Source organism: Hetaerina americana, unplaced genomic scaffold (genome assembly GCF_022747635.1).
Source record: "Hetaerina americana unplaced genomic scaffold, ioHetAmer1.1.p SCAF_3, whole genome shotgun sequence".
NCBI classification, from domain to species: Eukaryota; Metazoa; Arthropoda; class Insecta; order Odonata; family Calopterygidae; genus Hetaerina; species Hetaerina americana.
In genome coordinates this window covers 100,963,405-100,978,245 of record NW_027286874.1, presented here as the reverse complement: position 1 = coordinate 100,978,245, position 14,841 = coordinate 100,963,405, and the positions used below count along the sequence as shown (strand labels likewise).

The following is a 14,841-nucleotide window of genomic DNA, read 5'->3' as shown; positions in this document are numbered from 1 at the left end:
ACACGAAGGTTTCCCAGCATCGGGAAGGGCTGTATGAACAAGTGCGGGGTAGGAGGATTGCAGGAGTAGCGAGTAAGGGCGATGGATATGTTAGCAAACATACCTCCCTCCCCGGGGCCATTACGCTCCGCAGCTCTCAAGTACAAACAAAGCGCGCATTCGGGATTAGACCGTGAGTGGGAGGATGAAACAAAAGAAGCAATCGTATTAGGGCGGAGGGAGAGGGGGGAGGAGGAGGGGGGATGGGGAGGGAAGGGCAGGGGGTTTGAGGAGAAGGGAGGGAGCGAGCGAAGGGAGGACCCCGGGTCGTGAGCGAGAGTAATTTCAGTTCATGTGCTCGCGAAAAGGGAAAGGAGAATATGCACCGCAGGGAGGGAGAGAGGGCGACTTGCCCGTGCGTCGTGGCTGAAGTCTTGCTTGCTTTCGGGCGTTCATTTTTCTTCCTTTTCGGCTGCTCGATGTGTCGCAATAAGTCGCATTCCTATTCTCCTCCGAAGAAACATTAAAAAAAAATAATCAACAGTTCCTGCCATTTCCAAAGAATGCAAGTTTCTCAACCGCATATGCATTGTGCTGGTTTTTGAGAATCTCGCCTGCTTCGATCATTCACGCCGTTTTTTTCTTTTTAATATTACGTTGGGAAATCATGGATCGAAGCGTTGAGCACAAGGGCAACTAATTGAGAGAAACCTTGGGGTATTGTTGCCACTAAAACATTTCGGGATAACCGCAAGGGGTCGAGTTCAACATATTGCTTTAACACTTACCGAAAGAATGTGCTTTCACAAAGGTTAACGAGGCCCTCAGGCAGTCCCGGAGAATTTCATACGGTAAAAGACCCAGCATTTTCAGTGCACGTCAGCGAATGAATCCGTCAAAGTAACTGCCGCGACATTTCCCGCAGTTCTTTAATAAATAAATAAATAAATATATATATACATATATATATATTCATTTATATATATAGTTAATTTGTAAGTATATATGTGATATATATAATATTTAGACGACACAATAGAACACAAATAAAAGAGTAAGACTTAAAAGGACACCCACATGGTGAATTGTTTAAGCTTTCGGCCTTCTCCGAGGCCTTCTTCAAGTTAGACTTAGACAATTTACCATGCGAGTTTCCTTTTAAGTGATACTATTTTATTTGTGTTCTATTGGCCGTCCAAATATTATACTGCTCGTGTGAGTGTTTCCGTATAATCGATATATATATATATATATATATATATATATATATATATATATATATATATATATATATACACACACAGATATATACACATTAATATACATATATCAAATATACATATACATATTCTTACAATGGCACTCCTTCGCCCTAACTAACATGGCATAAAAAATACTTCGACGCCATACATCAATTACAATAATTCATTATTTAGCTCGGAATACTTCCTACCACACTCATTTCTATCAAAAATGCCAATTCTGTTCCTCCCTCTACCTCGCTTTCCCAACATTCCATCTCCTATTACCACTTCCGGCATCTCATTGACTCTCAATATATCCTTCATTCACTCGTTCTGCCGTCTTAAAATATTCCCCAGGGCTTAATAATTTCAGTCTGGGAATCATACGGGTTTTCTTTGGATTTCAGTACAATAGCCAGGCTGACGCTTTGGTAATTCTCTACTTCTTTCGAATGGAAATCGTTATTACAGAACATTTTGAACGGTGTCCTTGGAAGAGGGTTGCAATATCATAGACGGCAGCACCCAAAGGATATTTATTAACAACGCAAAAAATGTTCGTACGCACCAAAAGTAACAATAAACGGTACCAATTTGGTCTCCAGATGTATTGCTGCTATGGATACCACTAATGAAGATTATTAAAAATAAGAATCCAAGAGGAAGGGGCTTTCCTCAGGAGTAAAATGTTCATCACATTATTTCAATGACTTACTTGGCATCAGTATCACATGAGGTCGGTAAACCTGTTCTAAAAAGAGCCAACACATTTTAGAAATTTAAAGGAAGGCCATTGACTCAAATAACGATTGAAAGGCGGAGACTGATGCTCAACCTACTGAGCCAAAGAATATTGTAACGAAGGCGTACACTTTTTCTGTGGCATCCTTCATTTCACACCGGCCGTTTGGATCGATAATTATAGCTTTCATGGCGCCAAAGAGGCCGAGGTTTGTGGATCCACGATGGATTCGGGCCGAAAGTAAAATTAAGCGACATAACCAATGGCTTGTAGAAGGAAATACACGTCCAGGAAAAATTGGGTTGGTTTCATTAACGTTAAATGATGAGAGACTGGTAAATCAATTTCGAAGAGTCGGCCTAGGAGAGAAACATCAAAGCAATCTCTTGTTTGATGCCGTTGTGTGATGCGGACTGAGTTCGCGCGGCAAGCCCAGTTTGGATCAGGCGTTAGCGAGGGTGGGGAGAGGGGGAGGAGTGGTCAGAAAACTGCGAAATGGGCGGGATAGGGCAGTGGGGGCAAGCAACGAGCAAGTAAACATTACGCACACACAAATTCGACCGGAAAGTACGATGAGTCGGCATTCCTTTGTTTATCTCCCGGAGTCCAAAGGGCGAGGGAGGAAGGATTGAGAAAAAAACAGCGTAGAAGCAGTCAACGCATGGAGCTTGCACTACGGGTGCAAGGGTGGCCGAAAGTCGTTCTTATTAAACATGAGTGGGTGGTTAAATATTTCAAATGAACCACTTAAAGAGTTAGCTGGTGCCAACGGGAAATTCCTTGTAATAATTTTAAAGACACTCTCCGGGCAATCTATCCATCTTTAAAAATGTACGCCCAACATCACTACTACAGCATCAACCACATATAATTTTGATTGGAACAATCATGTCTATAATTCTCCCATACAAATATACTGTGTGCACACTAATACATGCATTTACAATCTCACATAGGATTCGAGACTGGATTCAAGCATCACATACGGCGAATACGTTAAATTTAAAATTTATATTTCACGAAGTCCACGATATACATATTTCTCGTAAATTATACTGGGAGTCGTCGTTCGATTTAAAATATGCGATTAACCTAAAACCTGTCATATCTTTCATAACCTCATCCAGACCGCGGCATATCCCAAAACACATGCCGACATATTCTCCCTCTCAAACCCCTGTCAGTTGGTCAGAACTCATTCAGGAACACATGCAAGCGTAAAAAAGGCAAATTTATGCGGGCGTGGCTGTCATCATCATGATACGCGTCATGTGTGACCATGGGTATTGAGCTATAGTATACAACAGCTAAGCGGCGTTTGAACTACCATCACGTTTTTGCAGAGCAAGATTACGCCTACAAGCGCTCTCCTGTGCTCCGCTGAAAAGTTCCTCATTTCGCCTCAAAAGAGTACTATGTGATGGTAATTTTATATTTATGATCGGCTTAGCAAATATAATGTCAACCACAAATAAATGGACTTCAACAGTGAATCTAATTCTAAATCTGTGCATTATTCATAGCGTGCACACGCCACGCTAACAGTTGAATAAATGGGTTGCGAAATGATACAATAGAGTAAGGGAGTCCATTATCGTCCGTGATTTTTAACCGATACGAAGGTGAAATGGCAAGAGGAATTGGGACATTTAGTTGATGGGAGGGAATGCCTGTAGGTGGAGAGCTGATTAAGTCAGTTTTAATTGCGGATGATAACGATTCGGTGAGCCAGCCACCCAAGTTATAGCAATAATTACATGAGAAGTAGGGGAGGAAGATCATCAGTAAATACACAATTTCCTGAAGCATGAAATCTTGGGTTTTTCACCATGTCGGGCGTTCCTGCCCTCGTCCCCGGGGCCTCATCGCCCTCAGGACTTAAGTAGAGTCAGCCTTCGAAGTATGGGATCCGAAACACCTGCACCAGCGATAACCGAGAAGACTTCATAAGCAAGAAAAATACAGCGGTTCTCCAGAAATAGATATTAAACATGGTTTCAGCTCATCACTGGAAATCTACCAATCAAAGGTAGGTTTTTGATAGCCCCTAATTAATATTAAATACTGCGTGGACTTCTAAGAGTAATGCCAACACCACCACAGTTCTCAACTCGAAGGTTGGTTCGATAAGCGAGGGTTCGTAGAGCTCACCCAGCACTAAGTTCAATGGCATGTGAAATTTACACATCATGGTAGGGAGACAAGCTCATTTCATCTTGCCGCCTGTATTTTTTTAGAAAGAAATGGTACCCGAAAAATCACACAGCTTGGTTAAAGCCGAGTACTCCCAGAGGTGTCACGCGGAATCGAACCCAGGCCCTCCGTTCACAAGCGTTCTTCCCACTGAACTACCATGTTCCCAGATTATCGCTGCTCACCCTAAATTATTTCCTTCTCAAGTTCTTCTGACTTTCTACCAGTCTTCAAACTGCTCAAAAACAATAATCTCTTTCATTCACTTCCGCGCTTAAGAGTTTCAGGGACCTTTCAAAATCTCTTGTCGGTTGTTTGCACTCAAAAGTAGAAAAAATCCAACACTCAATCGCTCTCTCTTTTAATGATTCCCAACCCGGCTCTTCGAGCTTCATCATAGCATTTTTCATCCAATTATAACAATGTTTAGGTTGTCCGCGTAATGAATGCCTTCTCTTTGCCGGAGTCTTCGCCAGTGCTCGTCCAAATCACCTGCGTAAACGCAGCATCCCAACTCCCGAACTCGTATCCTACAGGGACTGTCTTCACCTCGCCCGATTGAACAAAGAATGGCAACTGCGGCTGAGTTGAAATCTTTTGTCAAACGCGAATGTTAACGAAACAAGCAGCAATTATATCCTGCCTAATATTGCATCCAGTATATGATGTTGTCCAAATGATACTCATTCCTCTCTTTAAAATTAGAAAAACTTGAAAGGATAAGGAAAACATGAACTCCACAATATACAGTGCCGTCGGAATAAAAGAGTTGCAGAGATAAAATCAATATGCATTTGCCCTTAAGAAACACCAATATCTACATTCGATCGAAAGGAAAAGTTTCTTCATAGTTTTATCAGGTCAAGTATATCGATAAGCAAACTATTTGTTCGATCGATTGGCTCAAAGCCACATACGTATCTGCGCATGGCAGGCACAAACAAAAATTGCCAAGTTTTCGTTGCAGAAAAGTCGAAAAGTACATAACAAAGTTTTGAAATCTTAAACGCATTTACTACTTCACACATGTACGTCAAGAAGCGTATGATTAATGTAAACATACTGGTAAAATCTGCCCAATAATGAATCCAATACAACGGTGCCTGCACTTCCTATAAATTTCATCTGATGCGTTTCTCAACAGTTTTTGTCTTGTCTGGCTACCAAATCTTCCATGACCTCTTGCCGGGGTGAAAACACTTGACAACGCACTGGACACAAGACGGGTACACACGCACTGCTTTCGATTCGGACAGGTGGCGCGAAAATGAACGAACGTATCAATGAAATGTTGCACATGATGCATGAGAAGAAGAATGCCTCGACAAAAAAAATAGTCCCTTTCGGGATTCGTGGCCAAGGGCGCGCGAATAAATACTCTCGTTTCTCACGCACGACGCCTGGGCGAAGGATTGGAAGCCTCCTTCGAGATGAAAGAGGCGGAGGGGCCTCAAGAGGGTAAAAATGATCGAGGGGAGGGGAATCACTGCTTGGAGGTGTTTTAAAAAGCAGGTGTTCTAAGAATGCCATGGCGATGCCTGGACGAGAAAAAGAATACGCTTCCGGTAAACCTCTCAGGAATGTTCGTCAAATATTTTTTCTAACTTTCAACGTAATCAAATCTGTCTGCTTTCAGCGGAGCTTCAATCATCGTTAATATTAAAGAGAATGTTTCATCGATCATTATTGTTTAAGCCATGCAAAATCCAGCTCCGCTCATAACAACATCACCGGATGGTCACTCGAGAGTTCATGAGTTTGGGCATTCTTAAATGATAGATTTATCGAATTATTTCTCATACAACAGAAAGCAGAAATAATAGCAACACAGTAGTCATCGCTCACTAACTTACGTGAGGCGCAATAAAATTAGGAACGGTAACTGAGGAGCCAACACGAAAACATCCGATCAGGGGCGTATCCCAAGACGGGTTTCGGACATAGGGATGATCGTATCCTTGAATAATACTCGTATCGAGGACATGGTATCGGAGATCAGGTTGTTGTGCTGCTTACTGGTTTTATATACGTTATTAATTCCTATAATATGACAATAAATCCGATGGTAGCCTTTTGAAACGACCCAATGAAAGTTGGGTAAATTTACAAAACATTCTGCACACTATTGTGTAATTGGTTGTTAATTGCTCTAACCGGTTGAAGGAAGTATGCAGATCTCGATATCAGGAGAAGGAAGGTGAATATGTAAACCTCACGAATAACCTCCAAATCTATAATCCTCAGCAATAAAATTTCTAACGGAAATTAACCACTAACCGAAAATTCGGGGCAATGGAACCACAAAAGATGATTCTAATCTTTAATTTATTGCTATAATTGTACATAATCGAAATAAACTGTGAAGTAGCCCTAAAATAATAAATCTCGACCATAGGTCGAAAGCATGAAACCGGAGAAAAAATGAATTTATTATCCTCCACCTGATACCTAACTTCGTAAACACCTCGTCAAGCGAAAATATTTTGAATATACCTTTAAAATAGACATAGTATTTACTCGAAGTGACACGAACTTCTGCTCGGCGACACATTGCTCTAGCGCTAATAGTTCACGAAAAGATTTACCCAGAATCAACACATAAATTTACCCTATATCGACCCACCTCCCTATGTTTACACCGAGTTTTGTTGAGGAAGTATAGGAGAAAAAGTTAAATTTTGTAATTATTGGACGTAATGATTAAAAACCTATAATGCCAGCGTGATTCCAGCCTGGTTTTTCAGCAATAGCCGAGGCGCTGAAAATCACAAACGTGTTAAGCATGCAAAATCCATTCGATAAATGCAGTTACACATTGAGACCATTGACAATAATATTATACGACTAACATTCTATATATTCATCGACATGTTTCGTGAAAAACAGCTCAATTAATAATTACGAAGCATAACTAGAATGTTACATTTTGATGCTATTACAATGAATACCTAGTTTCGCTGCAGTTTTTTAACTTCAAAAAATCTGCAAAATGTTCCAAAATGACTACCTCTACGAGAATAGATGCGTTGGCAATACTGCTTTGAAACACGCTCATTCACAGCGTCAATTATGGTGACAATTATGACAACAAACCATGTTTTTATTAATTTCACATTCATTAAAACCAAGCCCATAAAAGTTAGTAACTGAAACATATAGACCAGAATGCAGTAATATTTTTCTACTTAAATTTACTTCACTTTTCTTACTGTTTGAGCATTCTAAGCAGCATTTATTGCAAATGATGATTCGGGGTAAACTCTCACGAAATCCCTTAGCATTGGCATGGGAGGCTCCGGACGTATTATTACGTCAAAACACGACACATTCGAGGCAGAGAAAACAAGCGACTAAGATTTACAACTCGACTCCGCTTATTACGCGTGCAGCAACAAGACCCTTCACGTACTAAAAACGCGTAATACAGCCGCGCAACTAGAGGCGAGAGAGCTTTGCGGTGGGTGGCGGGGAGGAGGAGAACAGGGAGGTCGAAAACGTATTTCCCGTTACAAAGGCCAGGCAACGAAAACAAGGAACCCACAATCGTTCATCATTCCGCCATTCCCCCTTCCCGGGCATCTCTCGGATGGGTGCCATTCCCTACTGGCGGCCTGAAGGAGAACGGAAAAAGCCTCACGCGCACACATGGAACACACAGACACAAAAACATCCACCTACCTTCAGCTGCTCTAAGGGGAATCCCGAATCGACCAGCGAGGAACTGATGACACGAGATGGAAGGACGAGAGGCGGCAGGGTCGGCAAGTTTCTCTCCTCGTCGCTATGAAAACAGTCCTCACGTGAGACGTTTTCGCAGGCAACCAATCAGTCTTATCCCAAACAATCCACCTCTACGTCCAAGATCGTTTATGTACGTTTACACCATTTAGTACACCTTTCCAAACAAGATCTATTGTCACAATAAGCACAGATGTCACAGGGATTGGTGATTAAAATTCAGTCCACGTCCATGTCTCCAATGGTTTCCCTCCCCTGGGAGAGAAAATTAGTGCAACTGGAGGAGGATGTGGAAATTATGGACTCAAGACCAAGGGGACCACTGGGTGCAAGACGGATGCTCAAAGAAAAACATGCACAAAGACACCTACTCCTCGACCTCAGCGGCAACGACCACTCTTGTCGAGAACGCTGCCGGTCTCAGACTGAAAGCAGGATGGCGGCGCGCGCACGGCTGTGTTGTGGTGGAGGTGTGCTCGGATCGGCTCGGTTTCAGGGAGTCCTGTGAGAGGCTATGCTCGTGGCGGCACGGCAGGGAGGGGAGAGAGGAAAAAAAGTGTTGTTGCGTGACCGAAGTGGTGGGGAAGAAGGGGAAAGCGAGGCAAGAGAATGGGAGAGGATGATGATGATGATAGGAGGGGAGGGGGAGGCCGTGATTGGTGGGATGGCACGGGCGGTGTGAGGGACGATCGAAACGGAAACCAGTGGAATACGGAAAAAAAATCGGTAGGTGAGGAGCGGTGGTGGAATGAAGGGATAGGGGAACGTCGATGGGATAAAGGCGCGGGACTACATGAAAGTATAAGATTGAATAGGGACCTCAAATGCTTCTAGCGTCTGGTCAGGAGCACAGGCACTCTGTCCCAGTGACATGAGGGTTACTTGCGGATGATTTATTTTGACTGCTGTTAATGCGGTAACTCTTGATTTCATCGTGGTATTTGAATAAAACAAATTTTAACAAATATTTTCAATTAAATTTTACATTCTTTATATTAAAAGTTTCAATGAAAGCATTCGTAATAATTTTACGGGATTTCCACCCAGCAACGGCGTCAGAAATACAGACACGAGCCTAGTACAAAATTATCAGGCAACGTCTGTTACCGATTCTTATTCATTTTGTAGTACTGGTGAAAAATAGATATCTTTAGACTACTGTATATATTTTCAACAATTTCCCGGAACTCGTTTCTTCAAACTGCCAGTCAATTTGCGATCCCTCTGAAGCAGTCACAAATTCGAGGAGGATCCATCTGTATTCGCATTAAGTCAATGATTTTGAAATTGACTTACTTTGAGAAAAATCCACAGACTGAAATATTTGTGTGCCTTCCACCTTAAGACTATGGGTTGACTGAAGTCGAAACAATTCGCACTTGGTCCGTAATTGTATGATGAACTTGTGGAGGTAATCCAAACGAGCAATTTGGGATGAACGCGAAATAAGTTTCCTGTAATGTTGGGGATCTATCAAGAGAAATATATAATACAGTTTTTTTTGGAATTCTGGTACGCGTGTGCAATCGAATTTATCACTGCTTAAATAATATTAGGATTCCTCATACGTGGGCCCGTGAAAATTAGGCATTGATGATTTATGGCACAAAGTTCAGTAACAATGTTTTCGTTCCACAGTGAGCCACTCAGGAACAAAATGAACCAATAAAATACAAGGTAAAATCACATTTCTCGTCGCAGTACGGCAATCGTATTTCTGACGGGCACAGAAAAAGCGAACGTAGTTTACTTCAGTCGATCGGTCATAAGAGAAGTTCGGAAAACACAACATACGGGTACAGTATACAATACAATTACGGATCCAAATGAATCATGAAGAATGGACATTTTTCGCGTTTAAAAACTTTCTATCACATCGCTCTACCAATGGAAAAGCTTATTTGTCACGCAAGCCTGTGATACCATAATAGTTATTCATACATTTAAATAAAGAATCCTGAAACCCATGGCAATCCTAACATTTCAACTACTATCCAGGTGCCCTGCGTGTGTGGTAGCATTTTTTTGCAATTGAAATTAAGCACTACATAATCATACTGAAGCCATTATAAATAAGAATGTTTATACTGTAACTCAGAATCAAGGATCTCCACTAAAGTACACAATCACAATGGAAAACATTTTGGAAAAGGCTGAACGAGTAGGAGGCATATTCACAGTCAGAACAGCGCGTAGGAGAAGCTAACGTTGCCTTATGAAAAATCATTGACGGGACCACTTGTTTTATTCTTTATCCCAATCGCTGACTCCGCTGGTCGCTTTCGTGCGCTTCGAGGTGTTCTCTCAACGAAGTAGGACCGTAAAGAACCTTGTTAATCTCGCGCAGCCCCTCGACATATCTAAATTTTATCTAGTACATGTTTCGTCAGGAAAACTCCGTTGTATCCAGTGCACTGTATATTTTCGCAAGTATGCAATACGGGGCATGGATGCAATTGCGTTCCAATGTGTATTCCTCGGTCAACTATCATAGTCTGCAAATGCAATGAGACTGAAATTTAGGCTCCTGGTCATTAGATTAGTAGAGCTCGTCTATCCCACGTAAGGCCTGAAAACGCCGCAGAAACAAAGCAAGGCATCATTACAGCGACGCAACTATGGTTTAATAACGCACAAAACCGAACCTTTGAATGTAACTTATCAATTTTTAAGGAGAAATTGTTGAAATAATTAAAGTATTAGAGCACACGAGCAGTTTTAGCTGACATAGAATGTATTCATGTCTGGATATTTGCTGTAGAAAACATTACAAAAACCATGGGCTAAGCCCGGACTGGGAATCGCCCTTCCCGACCGCCTTGAGGGAGTACTTCGATAGCAAAGACTGCCTAAAGCAACTGACCGGCGGCGATTGGGAGATCCGGGATAGAGTTCCGGTCAAGTCGAGTGATTATTTTCAAGGTGAATCTCCACACAATAGTGTTTTAACTTACAGCACTGCGGGTGACTGCGTACCATTGTACATGTTCCTTGTACCATTTCCCTAGGATTTGCTGTAGATAATAGGTTGGATGAGGATCCAATCCCCCACCAGTCAAAAGTGCACTTAAAGACAGCAGAAAAACTTCCACGACGGCTCATTTCCTTAATTATCTAGTAAGAGCTCCACTTCTATTCCTAGGATAAGCATTCGAATATTACCAATTGAGTTAAACCAATTCACCAGCTAATATGCTTTTTATTTAATTTATACGATACGGATAGTGTACGCATACCAAGAGTCAGATGGAGTATTGAAAGATCCGTGAGGCGTAAATATTAGTGTACGTGTCATGCATCTGTAAAACGACTGACAGCCCCGATTCGTGAAAAACGTTCAGAAAAACAGTGAAAAGGGGACAATAAAATATTTATACTGCAATTCGGAGGTATGCATAACATTAATTAGTCAATGATATGCCCGCAATAAAAAAATTGGGTCGGCAACCGAATCACCCTCGTTTGTAAATCAATAGAGGATTATGGGTAGCGTCATCAAATCGAATTACTTTCGTGCGGTGGTAACCAACTATTACAACAGAAGGGCGAATTTCGTGAGCAGTATTTGGTTTTTTTTACTCGAAATTCGGATAAATTTGCTTGGTTTCATAATGAAAACTTCGTTGCAATTTTCCACAGTTAAAACTTTATTGCCGACCATGGTTTCGATACACTGTATCATCTTCAGGTGAGGAAAAATACAAGGAGAAGGGATATATATACACAAGTTACAAGAAGGGGTGGCAGGGGAGGAGGGAGCGGGGGAAGGGGGGGGGTTTGTCATAAAAGGAGAAAGGCAGGAAAAACCAATGGAACCCCCGAAGTGCGGGCAGCTCACTCTTCGGGGGGAGGAGGGGGGGGGGAAAGGTGTCGTCATGAAGGGCACTGAGGGAAGTTAATGGACAAAAGTGGGGAGGGGCAAGAGAGGAACTGAATGTCGTTAAGTAGCTCTATCTTCTGGTTTCTCCGTTGGATAATCTCTAAACTCTCGAGAGCGTCCAATTTCTTGCTCTTTTTGAATTTGTGCAACGGCTTAAATTCAAAATCCGGGGAATGGTTCTTCTCCAAAAGGTGGGTGGCAAAGATGGATGTGGTGTGGCCTAACGTATAACATTTCCGATGCTCCTTGATGCGTGTGGCGAAATTTCGTCCAGTCTGTCCCACATAAGTCGCATTACATTGGCACTTTAATTCATAAACACCACACTTTTTCGATGTCAAATTTATCTTTGTTTAAGCAGAGTGCTTTTGATATGGAAAAAGGGGTGTAAAATGAAACACGGAATTTATCCTTGGGTAGAATGTTGGCAATTATCTCATTATGTCTCGATTCCACAATATCACGCCTGACTCTTCACTTTTTGCTTGGTTTCACTTGATTCGGTCTGGATTCAGAGGGCCGCACGATACACATGAGATGGACAGGACTTATATGCGTCTCTTTTCAAATTGATCCTAGATCTCCTCATTCTTTTGTCTTCCTTTGTCCTTCCGCTTCGAATCTCCGTGGCGTGGTCGTAGCTAGGGGCTCATAGAATTCATCATGGAGCTAGCCACTGCCAGATAGGTCTAGGCAGTGTGATTTTGGATTAAGAAATGCCAACTTATTATAACTAGAAAACCAATGGCGCCATAGGATGCGGAATTTCTCCTCCAGTCTGAATAAATTATTTAATGTGACATAGGGATTAGTGCTAGATGATGGGGCTTAGTGCAAGGTGATAGGGCTTAGAGGCTCACCTATCAAGCCAACTTTCCAGTTGATTATAGTTTCATTTTGATTCTGATTTACACAGCCATCCATTAGAGAACATAATCTATCGAATAATCATCCCTCCTCAGAGGACCTATGGATTGATTGCAGATTTATAATGTTGATAGGGAAGACTCAAGTGGGCAATCCTTCGCGGGTTTTCCACCGTGTCAGGGTTTCAGCTGCCGACGTTTCGATGACCAACTTCGTCATCGTCCTCAGGGAAGACGCAAGTGTTCCGACATCGCAGACTTAGTGACCATTAGTACGACAGTCTTATCTCGAATCAGATTACCTGGTATCATGCATGAAGTAGAGATAGCACGCATGACACAAACTTCAGCATTATTTGAAGCGATAGCTTTCCGTATCAACTAGAAATCTATATCAATTTCCGTAAAACATAGGTTATGCAAAAATATGGCGTGTAAATGTCCTCAAATTTCTGTGACAACTTGTAGATGATTAAGGTCATCAATAGATGTAGAATTTTGCTACAAAACAGGACGTCTGTTTAACTCTAGTTATTTATAAAAAATGGCGAACTGAATGCATAAAAAAAGCACAAGTTTGGAACCAGGGAGTCGTGACCACGGATAAGGTGATCACAGGGATGTCATCCACGGCATGATCACATGAATGTTTTCAATCTCAAAAGGCGTGGCAAGGTTGCCGCTAAAAATTATTGTTTTACCCTTCCTTCCAACGATTCGGAGCTCCATAAAAAATGCATTTACATCACAAATTAAAACCCCGATTAGTTTTTCTTTGAGGATTACTTTGAAAATAAGAGCTGGTTAAGTAATTTTGCTTGACCATACAAAATGAATAAATACCTGCGTTTAATGCACAAATTCAATTTAATACACGTTTTAACACATTGAATACATACCCACGTGTGAAATAAAACGGGCTGAAAATTTAAAAAGTGGTGATTCCTGGCTAGATCATCCGGCATGATGGAGTCCTCATTACGCCGCTGTCTACCCATTACCAAAACGCGTTAGTCCCATGAATTTCCTTCGTGTCACGGTGGCAGTCATTTCGAAATAGATGAATGTCCCTACACCCTACGTGATAGATCGGGAAAGAATGGGTATAATGTGTTTAAGAGCGGCGAAGGAAGGATATGTTATTTCGCAGCATGCAGGATGAGCAATAGTGCAAAATTTTATGGTTACAAAATTCTGCGAAGGACGGATGGACAGTGCCATTGACGGGGTAAAAATCCCCCATTCAACACCCAAATCTTTCGGTGGTCGAGCATTGCATTTATCACAGCAATCATCTTCAGTGACGGTCGAAAACTTGTACGAAAAAGTTCGTCAAATTTTCCTTAATGACATGCAGATTGTAATTCATGAATAAAGAGTGGGATATTGTAGCCATAATACAACACTCCATGTAGCCCAAACCTATGTAATCGCAGTGATTCCATTAAACTGCAGAATCAAAATTACATTCCCTTGTACATCTCGGTACAGTCGCCACTAGAAGTAATTAAAACCCAACTTCAACATTCAGGAATATTTCGAGCGAGATCTTTCACTACTCCAATTAAATCCAGAGACGACGCAGCCGGATGACTCCCGGCGCATAGCTCTCACTCACGCAAAAGGATTTTCTTGCCAGTGAGACAGCGCGAGGACCCATGAAAGGCAAACACTAATTAGGAGTTGATGTCAAGCTGTCACCCTGGAGCAGTCCTCTCATACAGGGTGCAACTGCAACCAAGCAAAACTGCGGCGAGGAGCCCTGTGCTGGAGGAAGAGCCTGTAATTGAGCTCTCGCCGGAGATCAGATGTGATGTCTCCTAGCAATGAACAATGAAGCAAGAAAATGTAACGGTTCACTTAGCTAGGTGCCCACACAACCAAATTCGTATATACAGATTAAAAGATAGCCCTAATTGCACAACCACTGTAAAATAACGAGGGAATGCATTTCTTTATTACTCTTCAAGGCAAACTCTCACGCGAGTGACTGCACGTGTTGAACCTGTGAGACATACTCCATCGCCCTATCATAGCATGCGTCGATTTCCTACTGCTATGCGTTCCCCTAGTGAGAGCCATTATACGAGTGACGTTCGTCTTCAGTAACTTCATCTCATTCATGAAAACAACCGAAATATCCGTTCAAGGAGGCTTTCTGAAGCATACGTCCCGAAAAGCTTTGAGCAACATTATTTT

The 14,841-nt window shown here is 41.9% G+C and overlaps 1 protein-coding gene across 1 annotated transcript in view; it reads right to left on the bottom strand.

The window, feature by feature from the left end:
- smash (smallish) overlaps nt 1–8,317 on the bottom strand; it is a 358,678-nt gene extending 350,361 nt beyond the window's left edge. The window contains exon 1 of the mRNA XM_071587737.1: nt 7,837–8,317. The gene's annotated coding sequence lies outside the window, so the exon portion shown is untranslated. The remainder of the gene's footprint in view (nt 1–7,836) is intronic.
- Nucleotides 8,318–14,841: the final 6,524 nt, after the last annotated feature.